Below are 19,238 nucleotides of genomic sequence, written 5' to 3'. Positions count from 1 at the left end.
TCGGATACTTTTCCTGGAGATACTGCTTCCTGATGTTTCGACATTACAGAGGTCTAAAAACGTATCGACATTGATGTGCAGTCATGCGTATATATTCTTCATACATTGTATATCTTCCCTCATAATCCGACAAACAGCTCGTGTTGCGCATCAGTAATCTGGTAACGAGACTTTGAAATTGTTCAGATGAATAATTAAAAGATAGGAAAAGGTAGGAACAAGGTGCTTTAAGCGAAATAGCGTTAAAGGTCTGCATCTCTGTCAACTGTTTATGTGCATATCTAGGTTTTTTAATATTTCTATGGATTCCCTGTATTTTCGCAAAAAATGTCCTCTAGTTTTGGCGCCTATGATTTCGAGATCAAATAAGATCTTCTTGTGTCTGGTATTCTTTTGATGCTCTGCTATGGCCGAATGTATGTGGCTCTCATGTTCTTCGAAGCATGTACTTACGTTTTCACCAGTTTTATCGTTGTATACTTTTCCACAGGAACAGCGTCGTATTTCGTATACCGATATCGTATATCGATTCGTATATCGATAAACTTCAAGCAAAAGTTAATAAACAAGAGTGTTTGCATGAATGGTACTTGTTAAGCATTCCAATTTCCACAAACTAAAGAACAAAATGATCTGAAACTTAATATTTCATAATTTTGGAATAAAATTACTTAAACTAAAAGTTTCCAGTGGGGGAAACAAAGAAGTAAACATTTCCAAATTGACAATTTTGTGTTTGTCTATGCCCGATTCTGATACAAATATGGGAAGATCTTTTTCTTCTCAGTGAACGAAATACAAACGTTACTCCATTGAGCAAAATCCGATTAGATTTCAGAAATGTTATAACTAACTCAATAACTAACGAAATGCTACAACTTTTCAAGAATAGTATGTACAAAAAGGAACCAATACCACAGGAACACGTTCATGTTCTTAAACTCCATGAAACGGATGATAGTGATAATACCGACTGTTAAACTGGCCTTATATTTTATTTGATTTTGCATTTTATTCATTTTCTCTACTTCGTCCATATTATATATTTCATTCTTATTTTGTATTTTTTTCTTTGTATTCTATATTTTATATCTATAAAATTTTAGAAACGTAAAATATTTGTACAATTACCTATACTAATAACTTATGAATAAATGAAATTGTTCACAATATATACAATAATTATATGAATAAATATCCCTCCTAGCTAACTGTTTTGTGCTTTTATTGAAATTTATTTTATTAATTTAATTTTTAAATAATTTTATTGAAAGAAGTTAACTTATATTAAATGATTTATTATTTATTTCGTTAAAAGAAAGTGTTGCGCAAATCTTACCACTGAAATCCATTTGAGTGTGCGTGTAACTGTGAGTTACAGATTGTAATTAATCTACAACCTACGCTGTGTCACTCACGTAACGCATCGCAACACAACGTAACGTAACCGATGTGGCTGTACAATGGTAATGGGTCAACCTTGACAGGACAAGAGTTGGGTATAGGGACTAGGTTCAGAGGCGTAAATACCTCGAGAATTTCAGAAGGCTATGAAACGTCGTGTGCTTGTCTCTTGCCATACCATTTAACTCGGAAGAATCCGGGTTCAAACGATGCGCCCGAATGGTCGGGAAAGGAGCCGAAGCGGCGGAAACAGAGTGTCGGAATTTGAAACATGCGACTGAGTACGAGATAGCCGCGCCAGTATTTAGGAAAAAGACACTATTCGAGACACATACTTAGCTCGAGATTAAGACCACGAGTGAGACTCGTGATATTCAGGTTTGGCTCAAAATTCGCACTCGTCAAAGTATGGCAAAGGCCTAGAGAAGGCTATTCTCGGCCAGAGAGGAGACTCGTCTGCAAGTACACAATTTAGCGAAAGATGAACATTTAGATTAATTTAATGTGTGACCACCACTGTAATTACAATAAAAAATTTTGTATATATAATTGTATATATAAATGTTCTGTTATTTTACTTCTCAATTACGGATGAAATATTTAAATAAATAGACATTTGAATCAGTTTATTTAGAGCGCAAGTAATCAAAGTTATTAAACTATATAATGTTTTAAAAGCATAATTCTGTTACTTACCGATTAACTTTCTGTTCAATTTTTTAGTAAATAAAATGTTGGCTAGCTTACTTTGACATTAAGCTTTAACAGATTAGTAAGAATGTTCCAAATTTAAATCCTCAAAATGTATATTACCACCTGTAATACGATGTATGATATAGTATGTACAGAAATAACTTATATAAATCAATCAGTTTCATATTTTAAGATAAATATTATTAGAAGTAACAACAATACAGGCTTTAATAACTCTTTCAATTTAGATAACTATGCAAGTCTTTATACAAACCTTTATGTGTTTTATAGATAAAAATGAAACGAAAATATCATATAAACATACAACTGCAAATATTTTATCAATCATAATAAAAATATAAAATATGGGAAGAACCATAATGAATTTGCTTTTAATATAATGGAATGTAGCAATAAATAAATAATTTACATATTTTATATTAATTTACTGAATTAACTTGACATTAACTTTGACTTGTTGATTAACTCAACAGAATGGAGTGAATTATATTAAATAATAAATTGTTTTCCTGCAAAACAATTTGATATTATACTAATCCAGTGTTTTTATATTATTTTCGCATTTCAAAATTTCATTTGCTTCCTTGCGATACAAAACTCATTTCAACAATTCCTTCAATTTGCTCTTAAAGGAAATGACCATAGAACCACAAATCTCAGCAACAACTAAAACTGCTAAATCACCTCCTATCTATATGAATGCACAGATAATAGAATTATCTCTTAAAGTCAACCCCTACATGACAACGCAGAAATCAACAGCTAAAATTAAATCAAGTCAAGGTACAGACAAGTATTCCTGACACATTTCACAAAGTGACTCAGGTACTTAAAGATAAATATGCTGGATATAATACATATCAAAGTAAAATTGAAAGGAACCGTAAAATTGTCATTAAAGGCCTTCACTCGAAAACTTATTTCAAAAGCATAGCAGAAGAACTGCAAATGCTGAACCATCAGATAAAAACAATAGCTGATATAACCAAATTTGACACAAAGCAACCATTGCCATTATTACTGGTTGAATGTGAATCTAAAAGCAACAATATGCATGCAACATTTTCTTTGTCGACTTAGCAAGAATTACAGTCTTGCTGGATGAAAGGTAGTTGACTGAGTCGGGTTTGTATGATAGACGCATGTTTGAGGAGGCTGTAGGTGCTGTATGACAGCATTAATTGTAATTAATTAAATTTATGTTTAGTTTATAATACTCTGTGTTTAAGTTTTCTTTGGTTGTTTCTTTTCTTTATGTCTTATTTTCTTTCATTCCAACCTGGAACGCCTGATTCAGGAATAAACATGTAACCATTGAACAAATACACAGAATAATCAATGAAATATATCATGCAATAGAAACTAAACGATATTGTTCAACACTGATTAAGTAAACGTGTAATTTATTTTTGTCATATTTGTACAAGAGATCATTCACAGCAAATGTTAGACACACTCACAAATTATGGATATGGAGAAATAAATAAATATAATAAATACAAGAGTCTTGTGCACAATACATAAAACTAACTATGCCATGGGGTAAATAGATGCTTTCGTGCGAACGTGCAATGGAATCAAGTCCAGTTAAGGAATGCATCCCCCAGTGCAATAATACGTACACATAACGTACATCTTCCTTACATACTATATTTTGCCCATAGGTTCTTTTAATACAAATAATATGTAACGTTGAAGCAACTGGACCATCCATGAGCGTGTAATTTGTAGTTGAGCCACCACTAAGCACCTTAAGGTTGTCTCAGAAAAATTAAAATAAAAAATCTAGATTAGTCAAGGAAAATTCTTGTCAAATTAGGAAGGTCATTAAATAAATAGAATAAACGCATTAAAATCTGATCCATAATAGCTATTCAAGAAGCAGGGAATTCCTTTCTTCTACTTCTTGACAACTAGAGAATACCAAAGAATAACAAAAACCAAAAATGACTCGAAAATATAAGAAATAAAATAAATTGTAACAACGTTTTTAAGAAAATAACTAAAGAAGTGAATTAATACAGTAAGAAGTTAATGAAGATTCGAAATGAATGAAGAAAAATAAATAATTAGTGCTGCTAAAAATCAATGAGCTAACGACTTAGAAGACCGAACAACATTTTATATAGTTGAAAGAACTAAATTGAATATATAACAAGAATTAATAAAATCTTTAATCCAGAGATGAAACAAAATTAATAAATGAATTAAGAGTAACAAATAAATGAATAAATTAATATTTTAATCCGTGACATTTAAAATTCTAACGGCCCAGGTGCCCGCTCAATAGACATGTTTTTTCTCTCACGATAACAAAGGGGGTCGGTGTGGGAGGCACTGACTGAGGTAATGACCGAAGACTCATTAACGAATAAATAAAATACGAAATAATTTTAGAAACAGTTAACGAAATTACTTACGGAAAATTCGATGCACCAAAATTTCTAACATATATTGGACTTCCTAGTGAAGATAAACGTGTCGATGGAAAATGCTATCACAATACGATGTAAACGTGATAAATTATGAATAATGATAAAAAAACGAAAAATGAAGCGGAGTTGCACAACGCACTCAGACACATAACACTACATAAAAATACTCATTTGAAGAACGACACTAATGTCACAAACACGTCTTATTCTGGTAGGAAACGCTAGTATACTGCCCCACAATGGTGGAAAGAATGCTCCTACGCAGAAGATCTTGGAAGCCTCTCCTCCGTGTATCCTGAGATCCGGCCATCTGAAAACACTATCGCAAGATTAGACGAAACATATATTTTACTACAGTCATTTTGTAAACACATACATCTAAGTACTTACGGATTTACGGGTTTTTTGAAATTAGAAGATACGGCACGTAAGACGTCCTATTACTCGACGCCATATTGTTCTCTAGACCATGCCCGTAGGGAATTGGCTGATAGCGGAGCTGTAATGATGCACAGATTGGCTAATGGCAAGTATAGTAATCAATCGTGATTGGTTCACATACTGAGTATTTTTGGCTATTTTCTACCAATCATACAATGTTAGGCTATGGCATACATAATGAATAATTAAGAATCGAGTCGAGCTTAAATTTTATTTATTTTATGATTAGTTAGATCATTCTTTAAAAAAATCATATAAATTAACTTCAACAATTTAATTAATCTATTTAGATAAACAGCCGAATAACCTAACAATATATGAAATCAAATAAATATAAACACAAGTATATTTATATAAGTTAAAATTACTAGTGAAAACGAAAATGAATATTGATATTTTAAACAAATAATTATAGTCAGTTGCGATGATGTTTTAAAAATCGTACTACTTCAGCCGATCAGTAACAAATCATATGTTGCGCACCGAGTCGAGCTGTTACTAAATCACTAATAAAGAAATAATTGAAAGTTGTAGAAACACGAATTGACGTTTCGTCTACGTTATTTTGTATTACCTTATATTACATTACGTTATATTGTATTATGTTATATTATATTACGTTATATTATATAACGTTATATTGTAATACGTTATATAATATTATGTTACATCATATCATAACACGTTATATTACATTACCCTATATCATATTACGTTAGAATTATACCACATTGCAGATTATTATGTTATATTACATTACGTTATATTGTATTACGTTATGTTATATTACGTTATATTATGATATCTTATATTATACTACGTTATATTATATCACGTTATAATATATTATGTAGTATTGTATTACGTTATAATGTATTACGTTATATAGTATTACGTTATATGGTATTACGTTATAATGTATTGGAAAGATATTTTTTTGTTGAGAGAGCTTGTAACGATTATAGAAGGTAGAAACGAAGAGAGAAAGAGTCTAAGTTATCGGTAAAAACAAATCATATAGAAAAAAAGAAGACAAGGTTAACAATATAATAATTTATTTTACAGTAGACGCCTCATGGGTCTGCTACGCATTACTTGTATACAGTCTTAGGACGTAATACTTGTTTCAAACTCTATCATACAAAGAATACATAGATATATATTAATCCCGTGCATATAGTAATGTGTAATAGCAAGATAGTTAATATTTTCTTTGTACATATGTAAAAAGATTGAAGTAATGGAGATAACATTTCTAGAATTTGTCCTTCCAATTTTATGCTGCACGCATAATTTTTTAAATATACAGATAAATATTAAATATTAAATATATAAATATTAAATATACGAAACATACTTAAATATAGCCGGCGTTTGGTACAGTAAAAAGTTTGGGGTGAATGTAGATAATAATTAAGTCAACATGCAAATATGGAAAAAGAAAAATAAACGTAGAAAGATATATAAAATCAAAGAGATTTAAAAATTATAAAGTTCCTCTGTGTTATGTCTAAAATGGTGTCACACGCTTAAGAAGGCCACTCACTCGGAAACAGTAACCAGGTAGACGAAACGTGCTACATACCACAGCTATAGAAATAGCGACCAAACGGTAACGGAATAGCCCCCTCCGACGATAGCGCCTCTCCAAAGGGGCTAAAACCTCGATATAAAAACTCTCCTAAATTAGCGCTCGACACATTCTTCTGTTATAACACTTTTGATCCGTCACTCTGTTGGATTTATATAATAAAAATTCCATTATCATACACGAAGTTCAATTTCTTCACGTTATTCGTGAAACGTTCGAACTGCGACGTGAGGAGATCACCGGCGATCTATCGGAATTGTGATTTCTTGTGTCTCCGACGTGACAATGGAAATAATAAAGTCATTGAAGTGATCCATCATTTCAAATTCATATCGCTTTTCTTTACTTCAGAACAGCTATAAACATTTTAAATGTCATTTATGTCTGGATTCCCTTGTGAAATTCTCAAAGAATTCGTTAAACGATGCCATCAACAAAATAAATAATCATAAAAAATCTATATTTGTGTTTAAAAAATACGCGAATAAAGAGAAATAGGATAATCGAGGCCGGTGAAAAGGAATCAACCTTTTCAGCAATAGCAAGGCACATTCCGGCATCTGATACAAGCGGAAGAGAAATCGATTTTTATCATGTTGCATGGCGAACAAGAACGCAAATACGGAATCTTTCGTACTACTCCAAACTCTGTTGGATCACAGTAATAATAATAATCGGACATTAAATTCTGCTCGTTTTTACTTAAAGTCTGCTCGTTGCTCTTTTGACATTTGGCAGATCGTTTTCTGCCGAAATCCGTTCCATCTGACGTTACAATCAATAACATTAATATTGCGATAAAGACTTTTATCTCCATTGTCGTCGACTTCCGTCAAGTCATTTTCTGCTCGCTGGATATGATACTGATTCCCAAAAACTTTCTTCATATGAAATTTTACTGATATGCATTTGTCAAAGATTACACATTTTAAAATAGGTTACAATTATAAGATTTAAAAGAAATAGCTAAAAGTATGAAGAAAAAGAAGAAACAAATTTTTAGACATTCGAAAAGTTTACATTTATACTAGTCCTAGGGCTAGGTATCCGAATATTTGTAGTGTTAATATGCTATATTCGCTGAGTGAATTTATACGTCGTTCGAATTGTAGGGTATTGACTTGTGTTTGTAACGTATTGAGGTTGGCTTTGTGTTGAAGTTGGCTTTGTGTTGAAGTTGGCTTTGTATTGAGGTTGACTTTGTATTAGTTACAGTTGTGAGTTACCTTTGGAACCGTTTCTAATATTTTCTCTAGTGTTGAGATGTCTATTTCTTTGAAACTATGTGAACTGTTCTTAATTTTTATTTCGAAATATTAAGAAATATTTTTATGTGTTCCTCCTATTTTCATAATATTACGTCGTATGTGATTATACATTCAGTTTTGCTGCTAATTAAACTCGGTTGTTTGATTTCTAAGATTTTATGTGTTTTACATAATACGCCGTGAAAAATTGCGTATAAATTTCCTATAGTACCCAACGAGTCCTAAGAATGATCTTATGTGAGTCGCGGCTTTTGGTATTTCAAAATCTTTTACGGCCTGAATCTTTTTGGGATTGGGTTTTACTCCTTCCTTTGTTACTACGTGTCCTAGATATTCTAACTCTGGTTTCAAAAATTCGCATTTATCCGGTTGTATCTTAATTTTGTAATCTGTCTAATACAAAGGCTAGATTTCGGTTATGCTCTTGGATGGTATTTCCAAATATTACGAAATCGTCTAAGTATGCGAAACAGTTATTTCCTACTAATCCCCGTAGCGCGGTATCCATCATGCGTTGGAACGTTGCCGGTGCGTGTTTGAGTCCGAAGGACATACGATTATAATGGAAATGACCTTGTGGAGCTGAAAATGCAGTATATTGTTTAGATTTTTGTTCCATAGGTATCTGGTGAAATCCCGATGAGAGGTCTAGGGTTAAGAAAAATTTAGCTTTGCCTAAGTGATCGAGTATTTCGTCCGAATTTGGTAAAGGATACGCGTCTTGATCCGTTTGTTCGTTTAATTTTCTAAAATCTACAACAATCCTCCATTTTTGTTTACCTAATGCGTCTAATTTTTTTGGATCTATAGTAGTATAGAGTTTTGGATCAATATGTTTGGTACGTATTACTTGTGCAAATTTATTAATTTGCCTTAGTCTATCGGGTTTTTCTATTTCGTTTGTAATATGACAGATTTGCTTACCAGTGTTGATAAAGCATATTGTTGTGGGCTTTCCTTCGATGTATTGGATTGAAGTTAAAATTTCGCCTGGTCCTATCTCGTTATAGGCGTTCTGGAATGGTAATGTAGCGGCACATGAGTCATAGAACGAGGCGAAGCGAGAGCGACTCATGTTGTTGTTGTGCCTCGGAACACGGCCACCGGTTCTACACACGAAATTAACGGTAAATTATCTCCGGGCAAAAACAATGTCGCCGTTGAGGACAACCGTCGATCTAAGATAAATTCAAATTTTCCGACTCCCCCCGACCAGTATAAATAAACGGACGCGATCGCGAGCGAGCAGTTATTACCGAGATATTACGGAGCTATTATCCGAGTTATCATACGAATATTACCGAGCTATTATTTGCGAATTAACGGAGTATACGAGTCTTCGAGTTATCCGCGAGCATTTTATATTTTATCTTTGCGACTACGTTTTACGAGCGTCTATCGACGGTATTTGTAAACTTTTATATCAATATCTATTCAATTTATTCCAAATATACTTGACGGTTACAACAGCAATCTTTTTCGTTATTATATAAATCCGATCTCCTCTCATCATCCGCTACAGTAACATAATCTCGTCTAAGGTTAGTTTATCGTTAGTGACGTTGTATTGATATTTTGTAAGGAATGGGAGTCCGATTATTCCATCTTCGATTAGGGAAAAGTTGTTAGGGACTATGTGGAATTGGTGATTTTTCTTGAGCATGATTAGATTGCAAATTTTGTCGGTGGTGTGTTTGTCATTTCCCATTAGGAAAGTCTTTGGGCTGGAAGTTTGGACGTTCAGTGAAGCCTTTTCTTTTATAAGGTTTATTCCTGCTCCGATATCAATGAGAAATCTGGCTTTTCCTCCGTTTCTTCGTTGCAATACGATTGATAATAAATTTCCGGCAATGGTGCAGTTGATTCTAGGTACGTTTCTTCTGGATTCTCTGTTGTTTGGTTTACTCGAGGTGGGATCTTTTATTGGTTGGCGAATGGAAAATTTCGAGAGTAGCAGATCTCGGCTGGTATCCGATTCGTGAATACTTGGAACATTTTAGTTTCATGCGGTCACTTGATGGTTGGCTAAAAGCTCATGATTGTGGATCGATAGCATTTCGTTTAGACACGGGCGTAGTGTTATCAAATTGATTCTTTGGGCGGTTGGCAACACGATTTGCTTCTCGTAACCATTGTTCTCTATCGGCTGCTAGTTATTGGGCGAGGTTTAGGTTTTTCGGATCGCTAGCTATTACTATCTATCCTATTTCATATTGTAAATTGAGCAAATATGTTTTTAGTGCTTCGCGTACTTCGATATCCATAGCTACGCATCGTTCAGTTGGTGTGCGGCTTTCGTTTTGAACTGTAATTTAATATGTAGTTTAATTCGTTGAGCTGTTGTCGGAATTTAGAGCTGAAAGATTATACGCTTTCTGTTGTTCCTTGTTTATTTTTTTTCTTTTTTTAATTTTTCAGTTCGTATCTGCAATTGCTAATAGTGGTTAGTGCTGATACGTGTTGTCTTAAACATGAATATAAGTCTTCAAATGAGTTAATCTTCAGGTATCGTACGTTTCTTTTCGCGTTGTTGGTTATCTTTTCGACGAGTATAAGGTCTAATAGTAAGTCTCTAGCACTTGTCTTGCACCTGGCTCTTGCTTTGCGGACTGATAGGATAAAATCTTCAACATCTACGTCGTCTCGACCCCGTAGTGTTTCGACAGTACGTATGGCTTCTCCTGGTGAGAGGCCTTGTTTTTCGCCACAGTCGTTTCTTGGTCTAATTGTGACGTAACTAGTTCATGGTCTTTGTGGGCAAGCTCTTCGAAAGAGTCATTGCCGTCTGCCTGGAGGCCCACATGTCAGGACGAGTGCCCGGTTGACACGAAAACCAGTACGGCTTTCGGTGGGGCTGTTCGACGGTAGATGCGGTGAACTGGGTACGGGAGATGTCACGAGCCATGGTTTCCCGGGGTGGGGTAGCGCTGGCAGTTTCTTTAGACATAGTCAATGCGTTCAACATCATATTCTGGGACGGGATAATGGAGGCCCTTGAATTCTTCGAGATGCCTCCCTACGATATTCGTGTCATACGGGTCTACCCGAGCGACAGGTGGGTCGGGTACACCGGTAAAGATGGAGAGGGACGACGGCCCATCGAGCGCGGGTTTCCGCAGGATTCGGATTTGCGATCGATTCTGTGGATCATCGGTTATGACGCGGTGCTTTGCTGTCCCATGCCCCCAGACACAAGTAAGCAGTTTGTCGTGTTTTATGGGCCCATATCTCGGCGCCGACTTTACACCATACTGAACCCAAGTCGCCTAGGACCATAAGGAGTTGGGATACGCCCAACCAGCGCTCACAGGTACCCAGTACGTTGCTATCTTGAGCAGTTACGCCTGCAGGGGTTTTCACTCGCCTCAGGTCAGACGGGACTGTTTCTAAGCCCTACCATCTCTCCAGGACGATTCCGGAGTAGTTGGTACGCTGCTCACCCGCCGACGTAGCTGTTCCGAAGTAACGGGGAGGGGGGGGGGGGGCACCCGCACTCTGTAAACGGCCGTCTTGCCAGCATCTTGGCATCAACCACTGCCACCACGAGTCCATACCCGAATTTGATGGAGCAGAGGGGTCGCTACTACCTCCGGGCTAACACTCGACCGTCCGTGGTACCATTCTAAGTCATTGGTGGGACTATCGTGTGGATGTACGGCCACGTCACTGCCGGCTCGACGACCTGCTAGCCGAGCTTCGGCAGACCCAGATGAGACTTCACGTAAGCAGGGACCTGATAGTATTTTTGTACCCAGGATTTACCCCAACGGTTCGCGGAGAGACGCGGTCGCGAGGAAAACGCGCCAGCGAGAGGCGTAAACTCTCGCTACGATTCGACAATCGACGCCGCGAAGTAGTGGTTCCCCTTGTTTCGGTTAAGATAACAGGGGTGGTTGAATAAATTTAACACTGTGTTAACAGGTTAATATATAGCGTGTATATTCAACAACAAATCGTAATAACAATAAAAGCATCACAAATTATTTGGCGATGGATACAATTAATGCGTTACAGAATTCGACTCGACTTTTGTTATTTCTCGATATTCAAAGCGACTTTGTTCGTCAAGGCTCTCGATGCGTATCGTATGAATTTGTAAAGGAGACTTTTCAGATGAGACTGTACAGTTACAGTTTTCGAATGAGACTTTTCAGTTAGAGTGTTTGAATGCGACTTTTCAGTTAGAATGTTCGATTGAGACTGAAGTCCTTAGACCGATTCTTTGTCTTTCGGGGAGACGACCCCCCTTACGCTCGGATCACGCCACCGCTCGCACCGATGATCACGTAGGCCGACTTCTTTGTTAGAAATAACGGTCCGAAATCGACGGTTCCAGAACTCGCTGCCTGGTGACAACTATGCGCTCGTCGATACAATGTCTGTTTTTCGTCGGGCAGATAAGAGGATATGTCTGCGACGCTGCAGGTCCGCGAGCGACGGTTAGAAATATGATCTCTACTGAGCCTCGTGGCGTAACACACATATTCTTGGATACAAACGAAAGAATTATACAGAATTTTTAAATAATTTTCCATTGGCAAAAATTCTAACGGAAATAGCTATTCGGTTGAACACAATCTTTTAATTTCGTTAAACTGTAGAAAAGCAATAGACAATATACAATGCGTCTTGCTTGAGGTTTCTAGGATACAATCATATTTTTTTAAATATGTGTATAAATTCCCTAGAGTTCAAGTGTGATAGGGACTTTCTCTGTTTACGGACAGCTCAACTTTCTTTTGTTTTACCGACAACCATTTTGAGAGACACTCATTTCCCAAACGGACGGACAGAGGGCAACATCAGAGATAGACAAGATCACAGAAGAAAAAATAATTATTTAAAATATTGAAGATTGACGGAGAAAGATCGGTAACTGAGGACGTTGAAAATCGAAAATCGATTTTCAGGTAGACATTGTACAGAACTTGTTATTTATTGTTTACTGTTATAGATTGGTGTTAATTGTTATTTACTCCTGTATTTCATTTAAGTATTTTCACAATAATCTCGATTTTCAGACTTCAGAATCTATCACCTGAATTACCCCGAGATTTACGACATTACATATGTATCATGTAATGAAATTAGAATCTAATTCAAGTTTTAATTTATATATTTGGATGTTTACAATTTGTCCAGAAGGACATTTGGTAAAGTATTATATCTAGGTGGAAGTAAATAAAAAAGAAAAACAAAAATAATATAGCATGTGGGTGGCTACCCCCACCTGGGTACCATCGTTGTGTTTGCTAGGTTATATCCTTTGTGAGGTCTGTTGGGTGTTTCCTTTTTAGTCTTCTTTCTATGTTTGTTGTGTTGATCGTTGCCGCTGTCAGCCGGTTCGGGTGCGTTTATATTCTTTCTCTGTACCTTCTTGCGAGTCTGCTAATCTCCTCCTTGACCGTTGGTATTCCCAGGTCTCTCCGAATGTCCTCGTTTCTAACGTACCACGGGGCGTTTACTATCGTTCTAAGAATTTTAGCTTGTATTGTCTCAATTTTGCTTATATGGCTCATTGCTGCTGTTCCCCATAGCGGGATTCCGTAGGTCCAGATTGGTTTTATGATTGATTTGTATATTCTTAATTTGTTTTCAGTGCTTAATTTGGATTTTGGACTTGTTAGCCAGTGCATTTGTCTCCTTGCTGTCTGTATTTTGTCTATTATTGATTTGATGTGCTGTTTCCATGTGAGTTGTGAATCTATGTGTAGCCCTAGGTATTTGACTTGCCTAGTTTGTATTATTTGCGTGTCATTCAGGAAGATGTTTGGTGGTATCGGTTTTCGCAGTGTGAATGTGATGTGGTTGCATTTATTAGGGTTAGCTTTGATTTGTTTAGCTTGTAGCCACTTTTCTATTTTTGTGATATGTTTTTGAAATATTGCGACTGCTGCTACTGGGTTAGTGTGCCTGACTAGTACAACTGTGTCGTCCGCGAATGTCAGTATTTTGCTATTTGTAGTTGTTGGTATGTTGGCCGTGTAGAGTGTGTATAGTATTGGTCCTAAGACGCTTCCTTGCGGGACCCCTGCCTTGATGTCTTTGACTTCTGAATATGCGTCTTTGATTTTTATTACGAAGGTTCTGTTGCTTAGATATGATTTTATTAGTTGGTGTATTTGCTCCGGGAATTGTTTCTTGATTGTTTGTAGTAGTCTTTCGTGGTTTACTTTGTCGAAAGCTTTTTCTATGTCCATGAAGAGGGCTGTGCAATATTGTTTGTTTTCAAGTGTTGTTATTATTTCATTGACAAGCCTGTGCATTTGCTCTATAGTGGAATGTTTGTTTCTGAATCCGAATTCGTGGTCTGGTATTAGTTTTTCTTTATCTATTATTGTTTTTAGTCGGGCGTATATTACTTTTTCTAGTATTTCGGAGAGCACGGGAAGTAGTGAAATAGGTCTATAGGATGATGTTTGGTGTGGGTTTTTGCCTGGTTTAGGTAGCATTATGATCTGGGCTATTTTCCATGGTTTAGGAAAGTAGCCGATTCTTATTATTGCGTTGTAAATTATTGTTATAAGTCTTATCGCTTTTGGAGGAAGGTTTTTCAAGATTTTACCATTGATTAGATCAATTCCTGGTGTTTTGTTGTTTTTTGTTTTTTCAATTATGTTTCTAATTTTTTGAGCTGTTGTTTTAGGTATGGTGTATTGCTTGTCAGTTGCGGAACTTTTTTTTTTATCCTGGAGAAATCCTCATGGACACTCGGCGCTGCGTAGCAGCGACCGTGTAGTGTCGGACTCTCACCGACTAAAACCCCAAGGTGGTCGTCCCGACGTTCAGAGGTGCACCCGGGGTCTCTTGAGAATCACTACCTGGGTGCAATCTCGTCGTCTATCTCCCTGCCGTTGTTGTTGTCTAGGAAGGCGTCCCGGCTTGAGTTGGAAAGCTAAGGGGGACCACTCCCCCTAGCGCCGCGTTCCCTAGTCTGATGCTCCCGGGGCAGCGGCGGCGGCGCCGCGCCCCTGCGTCGTACGGAGCCTCTGCGATGTTAATGCGACGATCTACTGGGATCGGCTCTTCTCTCCCGGTCTTTTTCTGCCCGCTCCTTTCTCTGCATGACCTTCTCGCAGTAGGTGCGGACAGCGTTAAACTCCTGGGGCCCTCGGAGCATGGCCTCAACGACCGCTTCCGGAGCTAACCTTTCGCCGATGTCGAGCTGCAGGACGCGCCGCGGTTCCGCCCACGCTGGACAAAACTCCAGCGTGTGCTGTGCCGTGTCCTCCTCTTCCCCGCAGTGGTGACAGATGGACGTCACCTAGCGCCTGATCTTCAGCAGGTACTCACCGAAGATCACGTGTCCGGTGAGCATCTGTGTCGTCCTGAAGGTGAGCGGAACCCCGCCTTGATATCTCCAATCCTCCCAATTGGGAAGCACGGCGCGGACGGCTCGGTGTGGCCGCCTGGCGTCCTCCTCCGTCAGCTGGGAGCGCCATCGCTCCCAGATCTCCAGCTTCGGCTCTTCCCGGACGTTCGAGGCCGAGAGGCCGTCTGGCGGCAGCGTCGTCGTCGAAGGCGGTGCCCTCATGTGTTCGTACACCCGATAGAGCTCGTGGGCCCGCAACTCAAACGGGGGCGACGCCACCAGCACTGTCGCCGACTCGTAAGATATTGTCCGATATCCTCTGGCTATGCGGATAGCGGTCGTCCTCTGCAGTCTCCTCACCAGGGTACGACTGCGACGGTTGGCCATCAGGTCTTGGGCCCACACCGGTGCCCCATAGAGGACCCGGGACTGGACCACTCCCTCGTAGAGTCGGCGTACTCCCGACCTTGCTCCGCCGATATTCGGAAGAAGGCCGCACAAGGCGTTGGCTGCGGCCGTCACCCTCGGGACCAGGAGCTCGAAATGTGGTCCGAACGTCCACTGACTGTCGATGGTGAGGCCCAGGTACCTCATACGACGCTTCACCGGCACCGCTTCACCATTTATGGCTATGGACAAACAATCGGGAGGGGATCCCCTGCGGCGGTGGTCGAAGTACCACAGGGCCTCCGACTTGGCCGGCGACACGCTCAATCCCAGTCGCTGAATAGCGTGCACCGCGCACGCCACAGCGTCTTCCGTGAGAATCACGGTCTCGCTCCACCACCGTCCCCCGGCTAGCACTAAGGTATCGTCGGCGTAGCAAAACAAGCCCGTGCCTGGGGACATCGGGCACCGAAGGACGGAGTCGTAGGCCGTGATCCACAAGATCGGTCCTAGCACCTATCCCTGCGGGACGCCGCGCTCTACGCGTCTTCTCTCTTCCCCTTTCCTCCCGGCGAAGGTGATCCACCCGTCGTTCAGGTAGACTCCGATGACTTCGACCAGGTACGCCGGCACCTCGAAGTGCCGTAGAGCCTCCATTATCCTCGCCCAGGGGATAGAGTTGAAGACGTTGCTGACGTTCAGGAAGACCGCTACCGCCACCCCGTAGCGGGAAACCATGTCCTCCGCCATGCTCCTCACCCGCTTCACAGCGTCCACCGTGGAGCGACCCCGGCGAAAGCCGTACTGACTGTCATGCCATCCGGGCACTCGCCCCGAGATATGGGCCTCCACACGAGCGGCGATCACCCTCTCGAAAAGCTTCCTGATCTCGTCCAGCAGGCATATCGGCCTGTACGCCGACGGCGAGTTCGGCGGACGACCCTCCTTTCGCAGCAGGACCAATCTCGCCATCCGCCACATCCGCGGGTAGATGCCCTCCCTCAGGCATCGGGTGAACAGATGCCGCACGCGAGGGGCCACCACCTCCATCGTCTCTGCCCAGACTCGGCCCGGAACTCCGTCCGGACCCGGTGCCACGTCACAGGACGCCATCCTCTTAGTCGCCGCGAGAAGCTCCTCCTGCGTGACCCGCAGCTCCTCGCTCCGCTCCGTCGACGTCGTCGCCGCCGTTGCCGTTGATGACGTCTCGTGTCCGCCGGAGGAGAGGGACGATCCCGACTGCCCCGCGTCGCTGTCCTGACGCGGGAACAGCGTCCTGATGACCTTGGCCAGCAGCACCGGATCCATGTTGGCGGTCAGCGGGGCGGCCGCGGGTCGTAACTTCCTCGTTACCACCTTGTACGGCCGCCCCCATGGGTCTGACTCAACCGCCTCAATCAGCTCCTTCCAAGACCGAGCCTTCGCGATCTTGATCTCCCGCTGCAGAGTCCGTCTCGCCTCTCTGTAGATCCCGTAGCAGCGGGAGATCTCTTCCTCGTCGCGCATCCTCCTACGGTGACGGGCTCTCAGAAATCTTCTGCGTGCCCGCACGCAGCTCGCCCGCAACTCCGCGGTCTCCGGCGTTCACCAGTAAACGCCGCGATTGCATCCACCGCCCAGGACGGAGCGCGGCATCGAGGCGTCGCACGCCGCGCTCATGTATCCTTGGAGAATCTCCGCCTCCTCGTCGACGCTTCCCGGACTGGTCGTCCCTCGGGCGTCCCAGCTCCACGCTGGGACGATGGCTGCCGTCCGCAACATCTCCCTGTCCCGCTCCTTCAGGCGCCATCTGGGTGGTGGTGATCGGCCGGAGCGGCTCGCACCCCCTCGGGCGTCGCGGTTGTTGTTCTTATCCACGTCCTCCGGGACCACCTCCACAAATATGTAGAGGTGATCGGACAGGGTCTTGACTCCCTCGGCCACTCTCCAGTCACGGATCCTCGGGTACAGCTCCGAGGTGGCCCACGTGACGTCGACCACGGAGGATCCCCTGCACGCCACGCAGGTGCTCGCCATACCCTTGTTCACCAGCAGGAGTCCGAGTCCCGCGGCCCAGTCGGTCAGCCATCTTCCTCTGGTGTTCGTCGCGGAGTTCCCCCACTGCGTCGAGTGGGCATTGATGTCCCCAAGGACCAGCACCTGGCGGGGAAAGCACCTTTCGACGCATTCGCCGGATCTCTCCGACCTGCACCTTCGCGCTGCCGCATCCTGCCGCCGAGGCCAGCGCCTGCCGCAGCTCCTCCTTAACGACCGAGATGTCTATCCCGGCCACCCTCAACTCCGCCGTCTTGTTCGGGGCCGCTACTCTCACCGCGGCCGGGTCCAGCACCTCGGCCAGACGCGTCGCCAGTCGCGACGCCTTCCCTCTGTCTTTGTCGCCGGGAAGCCGGATAATTATTTCCCCGGTCATCGATTACCTCATTCCGAGGGACTCGACGCCGATCTCCGCGAGCGGGACCTTCTGTCGCGCCGTCGCGAGAACATTGGCGTACGATGTCTTAACCCCCTTGTTGATAGTCAGCGTCACCGCGGACGTACGCGGTACGCGGGGGAGTCCGGCCGTTTTCGTCGCCTGCGCCGTTCCTTTCTTGGTCGCTGGTGCGGCGCCCGTCTTCCGCGCGCCCGTCAATCTTGTCGAAGGAGCGGCAGGCGTTTCCTCCTTCTTCTCCGCCTTCCTTGCGGACCTTTTCTTCCGCGGCCGCCTTTCCACCACCCTCCATTCGCCACCCTCCTGCTCCCTCGGGAGCATTGTGGCTTGGGTGGCGCGTGGGGCGGCGGGTTGACCCGCCTTGCGCCGGGGTTCGGGACTGCGCGGTCTTCGTCCCCCGAACCGTTCCTCGATGGCTTTCATGATGGTGGGACCGAGTTTGTCCATCTTTTTTTCTAGGGCGTCCAGACGCGCGCCCTCTTGATTCCCCTCCCGCGGAGGGTGGCCGGACTCAATAGCCCGACCGTTGCACCTTGGGCACTCGTGGATGCGAGCGGTCAGTCTCGTTATTTCTTTACGCAAGGCCGCGTTTTCCTCCTCCAACGCGGTCAGCCTTGCTTCCGCGAGCCTGGCGGCCGTGGAGCTACCGCTGTGGACCACCTCGGTCCTCTGCAGGTTCAGCTCCCTGCATCAATCCCCGTTCAAGGCCGGTGCAGGGTGTCGTGGAGCCCCACAAGAAGGTGTGGTGAGTGGTCTTGACAGGCATGGGCCCACCAACTTCTCCGAAGCTCTCCGCATCGGATCGGCAAAACTGACGGGCGCCAGAGGCACTGACCAGCCGCCATCCGACTGTAAGAGAGCATCAGATCCATCGGGGTTTCCCGGGAAGTGGTCCTACGACCCGAAAACCCATGCCCGCCTCATGCTGTCAGTTGCGGAACTAGTGGTTGGCGCATACTCGTCCGTGTGACAATTGAGGTTGCTGTTGTTGATGTTGTGTGGTGTAAATGTGTTGCATAGGTGGTTGAAAAATTCTTCAGCTTGCTCTTCGTTGCTTCTTGCCCATGTGTTGTCTGCTTTTCTGATTGCTGGTGCTAATTTTATTGTCTTCTTTATTTTTTTTTTTTTTTTTTTTTTTTTTTTTTTGTGGCTTTCCATAGTGAGTAGTTGTAGTTATCGTGTGCGGATAGTGACTCTATGAACTTTGTGAACTCGTTGTTATTGTATTCTTTTATTTTGTTTTTTATTTCTTTTGCAA

At 42.2% G+C, this 19,238-nt stretch overlaps 1 long non-coding RNA gene across 1 annotated transcript; it reads right to left on the bottom strand.

The window, feature by feature from the left end:
* Positions 1 to 3,680: 3,680 nt before the first annotated feature.
* LOC139991458 (uncharacterized) lies at positions 3,681 to 5,021 on the bottom strand. The gene is made up of 2 exons (XR_011800848.1): positions 4,944 to 5,021; positions 3,681 to 4,872 (listed from the first exon to the last, which is right to left on the bottom strand). It is a non-coding gene; the product is annotated as an uncharacterized lncRNA (long non-coding RNA).
* Positions 5,022 to 19,238: the final 14,217 nt, after the last annotated feature.

This window comes from Bombus fervidus, chromosome 10 (assembly GCF_041682495.2).
Source record: "Bombus fervidus isolate BK054 chromosome 10, iyBomFerv1, whole genome shotgun sequence".
Lineage (NCBI taxonomy): Eukaryota > Metazoa > Arthropoda > Insecta > Hymenoptera > Apidae > Bombus > Bombus fervidus.
This window is presented reverse-complemented; position numbering and strand designations above follow the sequence as displayed.